This window comes from Benincasa hispida, chromosome 1 (assembly GCF_009727055.1).
Source record: "Benincasa hispida cultivar B227 chromosome 1, ASM972705v1, whole genome shotgun sequence".
Lineage (NCBI taxonomy): Eukaryota > Viridiplantae > Streptophyta > Magnoliopsida > Cucurbitales > Cucurbitaceae > Benincasa > Benincasa hispida.
In genome coordinates this window covers 78,580,823-78,587,471 of record NC_052349.1, presented here as the reverse complement: position 1 = coordinate 78,587,471, position 6,649 = coordinate 78,580,823, and the positions used below count along the sequence as shown (strand labels likewise).

Sequence of the window (6,649 nt, the reverse complement as noted above, 5' to 3'; positions counted from 1 at the left end):
TACTTCCAGAGATGGAAGCAACCATGCGTTCATTACGTTCATCCCTGTTTCACCACAAAGATGTGGGAACACGGCCGATCACCGAGAGGTGTACGCCAAGGGAAAGTGGAACCGTAGTTATATTTTTGACGCAATTAATGAACTTGCGATGTTTATATTAATTATCCTTTCTATCTCTGTTTCATACATAAAGACTTGCCACCGCATACCACGACCCTTTGTATAATCTTCACAGTCAGTCTCAATCTCAGTATCATGTATTAGTATCCTGTATCTTGTATCGTAATAGCTTAGGTTTACATTTATCGCATTTTATTTTATTACCGGAACTTTACTTTACCGCAATTTTAAATACCTGTATAAACCAATCTTTTATTAATTGAAAAACTCCCGGTCGCATATATCACGAATGTAACACATTAACTACGCAATCCCTGTGTTCGACCTTGGTTCATTCTGAGAAACTTGCGGTGAAATTATACTTGGTTTCAACGCAAGGAAACTTATGACAACGCATAACATACTATAAGCATTCCATTAATAATGCATACATCTAAAAGTAGTATCGCATATCATTGCATCATCAAATTTCATGTCAACAGGCATGAGTTTCCCCACATTTAATTGTCTAAAGATTGATAGCGGCATCAAATTTATGCTGGTTCCCAGGTCACACAGGGCTTGCCTAATATAGAGTTCTCCTATGGAGCAAGGAATAGTGAAGCTCCTAGGATTGCTCATCTTTGGTGGAATAATTGATTTGGAACTTTGCGTTAATCCACCATGGCAAATTTTCCAGTGCCTCTTTGCTTAGTTACCATGTCCTTCAGAAACTTGGCATAGGCAGACATTTCCTCAATTGCTTCATTGAAAGGAATGTTAACATGTAATTGCTTTAACATGGATAAAAAGCGTTGGTACTATACCTCTTTGTTTTTCTTCTTTCTTAGCCTCTGAGGGAAAGGTGGTAACTGGAATTTCACGGTTCCTGTTTCATTTGACTTTGAGGTTGACGCAATCTTAGGTTCTACTACTTCATTTTCTCTTTCCTCTTCCTACATTACCGCAATCTCAGGCTAAATTGCGATGGAAGTTGCTCTACTCTAATCCTTCTTTTCTCCCTCCACAGTCTTTCCACTGCGCAATGTCACAACCTGACATTGCTCCTTACCTGATCCCCTTGGGTTGCGTGGAAGCTCGGTAGAACTTGGCAACGCCCCTTGGTGTCGATTCTTCAGCTCATTCGCAATCTGGCCCATTTGCAATTCGAGGTTGCGGATGGATGTAGCTTGACTTTGAAGCACTGTCTCGTTTTTCTCTATATATTGCTTCAATAGGCTCCCTAGAGAAGAAGATTGTGTTGGTTGTTGCGAGCTACTTGCTTGGTTGCTCTACTAACCGTTGTTGCGTTGGAAGAATCCTGGTGGCCCTACTTTTTGCGCCACAGATTGAAAATTTAGCAAAATTGGGGTGGTTTCTCCACCCGGGGTTATAAGTATTTGAAAAGGGATTATTCTTTACAAAATATACAGACTGTGGATTTTGCGGGCAATCTTCCATCGCATGCCCATCATCGCAAGTAGCATACCTTATGGTGTTTTGACTTATTGCATTAATTTGCCCATCTTGCGGTGTTGGGCTGCTGATTGTCATTCCTTGAATCAAATTCATCATTGTGGTCATTTAGTTTTGTAACGAAATAATGGCACCATTATTTGCGTCGGAATCTTTGAGTCTCAATCTCTGGTCACTCTCCCTCCAGTCTTTATGGTTCTTAGAGATGCGGTCCAGAATATTCTTTGCCTCCTCGTAAGTTTTATCAAGCAGACCACCAGCGGCTATCGCATTGGTAGCGGTCTGCGAAGCAGGATTCAAACCGTGATAGAAAATTTCCATTTGAAGGCAGTCTGGTAGCCCATTATGCGGACAATCTCAGACCAACCTTTTAAACCTCGCCCAAGCATCACTGAGTGATTCGTCCATATCTTGTTCAAAATTTGTAATAAGCTTTCTTTGTCTTGCGTTCTCGGTAGGTGGAAAATACTTTTTCATGAATTTCTCCACTACCTACTCCCAAGAAGTAATCTCTCCTGGTTCGAGCGAATAAGCCCACTTCCTAGCCTGATAACAGAGAGAAAATGGGAACAACGTTAGTCTAACTTCTTCAGCAGAGATGTTTGGGAACACAAAAGTATTGCAGATTTCAATAAAACTTCGGAGGTGGGCGTGCAGATCCTCGCCACGCCTTCCTCCAAATTGACCTGTAGTCTGGATCATCTGCAGCATCACCGGTTTCATCTCGAATCTACTTCCGTCGAGGGCAGGCCTCATGATTCCCAAAGAGAAATCTGGAGGTTCGATGATGCATAGTCCCTAATGGGCTTGTTGCAATCGTTTGCCAACAGAATCGGATTCGCCATGACATTATTATCATTTGGTGCTCCACCTCCATGCTGCTCTGCCATCTCTTCTTTATTGGATTGTGGTTGCTGTTGGCAGTCTCGTAGTCTCCTTCAAAATGTTCTCTCAATCTCCGGGTCGTAGTTCACCAGAGATTGAGAGTTCTGTAAAGAAATCACAAAAATTATCATTAACAACTACTTTGCCGAAGTCCCTGGCAACAACGCCAAAAACTTGATGTGTTATTTTTATTAAGTAAAAAGATGGATGATATACATTGATGGATTGCGTTGTGCACTCAAGTTTCCCTAGCAGAATTCAAGTGTAAATTCCTCTGAGTTTCCTGGTAAGTCCAGGGTCGAACACAGGGATTTGTGAAAATAGTTGCATTGATAATGTTTATGAAAACTTTGTGGTAACCAAGTAAATAAATAATGTGTAGGTGTGTTGTTGCGTTGATGAAAAAGAAGTAAATAAAGGCGGCGGATTTGAGAAAGAGAGTTGCATTGATAGATACAATGAGTATGCGATGAACGGGTTGAAAAGATCTTGAGCTAGCGTTACTCGAGAATGCGTCAAACTTTGCAATCATGTTACAACATGCACAGCAAGTCATTTCCCACGGTAAATGCGATGCTCTTAATTCTAGGACACATGTGTTGAATGCAAAATGTCCATAGAGCTTATCCCTAAGTCTCTACTCTTATCCTATGTGTTGATGCAAAATGCATGAAAGCAAGGTGACTGTATACAATCATATCTTATTGCTAAGATGCATGCGATGCGTTAATAACAAATAGTGCTCATTCCTAAGCGCCTATCTCTCGTTTATGCGTTCTAATCTGGTTCTTCCAAACCTAGATTATGACCTGACCTTCCCAAGTCTAGATACTACCCTTAGACTACCCTTCTGAGTATCTCTAATAGACGAATGAAGCATACATAAACAAGATAATCGTAAACAATGAAGATTCCCTAGTTGTGCTAGCTAAATGCTTCTCAACCTATTAAACTAATCTAGCTACTCGTGCGTGAATTACAAAGAGTGAACAAATATAGAGAAAGACATTCCATTCTTATAACTGAGTTGAGTACAAATGATAATGGAAAATAAAGGTAGAGAGCCTGGTAGCAATTCTTTGCTGACCGAGGCTTTTTACACTGAATCTCTATTCTGATCTACAAATATTCCCGCTTTCGCAGGCATCGACCCTCTCTCTATCTTGGAGCTTCCGATGCTTTCCTAAGCTTGCCGGAACGATCTATTGGCATACCTTCTTCCTCGCGTCTGCCTTAACATAAAATAAGACTATGGACAGAGACATGAACTTGTAAAGTGATGAAGTAATCGACTGCTTAACACGTTCTCTGAAGAATGCGCTTGGTATTTATAGAGTTTCCATGGTGAAAGGCGGCTTCTCTCTCCCAGTTGTACAGATGGGACAACTTTAATTCCTGACTATTGCGCCGGATAATTTTCACCGATAAAGCTGAATGTACTTCGTGACCATTATCGGCTATCAACTTAATTTAGATCCGACTCCCGTTAATTTTCTATTCCATCGCTCTTAATTGTCCTTTCACCCGGATGCGCCCACCATGTTACACTGACCAAGTTGTGGTGATTCTTCTTGGGTGAATGTTTGCGAGCATGATCAACGCAAAGTCTTGCGGTGAAGTTGCGCTCGACCAAAGTATTCCTATGATCGCAATCTCTACATTGCGTTAACGCATATTCTGCACAAAAATGTAAAGATCAACTGCTCTAATGCGTTGGACGCATGTGACCACCATATTATAGAATTTATGCTTAATGGACGCAATTTAATATATTTCATCAATGCAATCTAATATTGTTTAAGAACTTAGTACTATGATAATGTGCATTTCTGCCCGTTATCAACAGTGGTCCCAGAAAATGCGTCTATCACATTGCAATGCTATTCAAAAAAAAAATTAGGAATAAAAACTCCATTGTTAGCGCAAAGGGGAAACTCAGGCTGATAAGAGTTAAGTTATGAAAGGCACTTACCTGTAGTTGGATACTTCGCATGACACACATGCAGGTGAGCCAAAACGAAAGTAAGTGGCCAGAATCAACGCATATGCATAACTCCTCTATCTGGCCCAAGCCCGAATTAAGCCAAGGCAAGAGTTGAGTTGAATATGGCACACAACCAAGGTTGGCTTCCCACATGACACCTATGGGGACAAGACAAAATGAATAGCGTAACCAGGTTCAATGCCGCATTCTAATAATAGATCGCAAAGCTTTGAATTGGTTTAAACGAACACATTGTTAAAAGCTAAAAGCAAAGTTGCTGGAAATGAGTAAAAAGTTTTCAAGTAGAGGCTTGCCGAAATTAAGCTTAGAAAAGAACTTTTTAAAGAAGTAGCTGAAGTTGAGGAGAGCGTTGCTGCCAAGGTTAGAGGTAGGAGTAAATTATATTCTAGGAGGCTGGTCATCGCAAAGGAAAGCTAGAGGGTGAATTATGAATTTCTTAAGTATAATCCATGCTTGAGGACAAACATGATTCTAAGTTTGGGGGTGTGATGATGGGCAGAAATGTACGTTATTATAGGCTTTTTATTTAGAATTATGAGGACTGAAAAGAAGAATATGTGGCGATTATTCTAAGAATTCATGAGAAAGTGAACTTGCGTCGATCAATAATGAAGATCTTGGCTAACCCACTAATTATGTGTTACTTTGCATCCAATTGTCTATTTTTGTAGCTATCTCAGGAAACGATCGCATACAGTGAATCTCGCCATTGCAGAGGCGCTGCATATGCGATTGCATACATTCGACGCATGGATGTTGCAACCATTAACCGCATGCGTCCTTCGTATAGAGGTTGCGGCTATAGAGTATAACCATAATAGAGGGATTTCCACAAGGGTGGTGGAATGCGATGTTACTTCGGAAAACAAGAACGAACGCATATCTTGGAAGTATCAAAAGGTGATGTTGACATTTCACCTACCACGTGGTGACGTAAATTAGTGAACGCAATTATGCGATGCATGTCTTAGATTATGCGTTTGTTCTCATGCGTCGGTGGTCATGCGTTGGAATGGAATGTATGTGTTGATCTCATATGCATTGACCATGCGTTTCTATCACAAGTTTTCTTGCGCTCTCGCCAAGTATAATGAGAACGCAAGTTTCTCGGGTGATCCGAGGTCGAACTCAGGGATTTGTAGCTAAATGGTATGCGGTAATGTGTTTGTGGTGAATAAATAAAAGAATGATGATGGTGATAAGCTATGCACTACTTCTACTCCCAACTAACAGAAAACATTGGAAGTATGATTGAGAGGTAGAGACATGGCAACTGTTAACACATAGTAAAATGCATGGAAAAATAGATGAAAAGGTGAGGGTGTCTTCACTACAACACTAAGCTTGACCGCAAGGGCAACCTCAGCCAACACAAGCTATGTGATCATGCTATACACACTTGACGTAGACGCATGCGATGTATATGCGATAGTGTTGAGAATCCTATTTCTTAACCTCCATATGCTCGCTCACATGCTCTCACACATAAGCAAGAAGACCGCAAACCACCATATTCTACTTAAAGGGTGCATGCACTGTGTAGTAGAAAACGGAGCTTATTCCTAACTTCCCCATTCTTGCTTATGCGACCCAATCCGCTCTTCCGAGACTTAGATTTGGTTTTTAGACTACTCTCCCAAGTATGCCTAAATGATGAATGATGCTCTCATAAGACAAGGTAATTGCATAAACTTGGCTGACGTAAGATTATTCCTATCCCTAGTGAACACTTGCTTACATTGCTTAATGCGACCAACCACTTACCCTCCCGGGCAGTTAGTTGCTACTGATTCTACTCATAAACAAGCATTGTGTCCGCTTATAGACAAGTGTTGCTACAGCTTCACACTAAGCAAATAAGGTTTTCTCACAACACTCACGCAACACACACCTCCCAGTGGTTTGCTACATGCTTCATATTCCTATGTCGCATGATTAAGTATGCGATACTCTAACAATCTTACTCAGTTATGCAATGAAATTAAAGGATACTAAGTAAATGAAGATGGAGGTGGAATCGAAGGAAAATATAGAAATGCATTGATCACAAAATGTATTGATTCCTTAAGCCAAAATGTAATACAATACAAGGAAAGAAGAGATATGGAGGGCAAGCTGAAAGCAATGTCTTGCTTCCAGTAGATACGTGTCAAGGCTGATGGTGGTGCCATGGATGGGCGGTGG

General features: G+C 40.8%; 1 non-coding gene across 1 annotated transcript; it reads left to right on the top strand.

Annotated features, from left to right (window-relative positions):
- The first annotated feature begins 1,912 nt into the window (after nucleotides 1–1,912).
- LOC120070385 lies at nucleotides 1,913–2,019 on the top strand. The gene has a single exon (XR_005479880.1). It is a non-coding gene; the product is annotated as a small nucleolar RNA R71 (small nucleolar RNA).
- The last annotated feature ends 4,630 nt before the right edge of the window (nucleotides 2,020–6,649 follow it).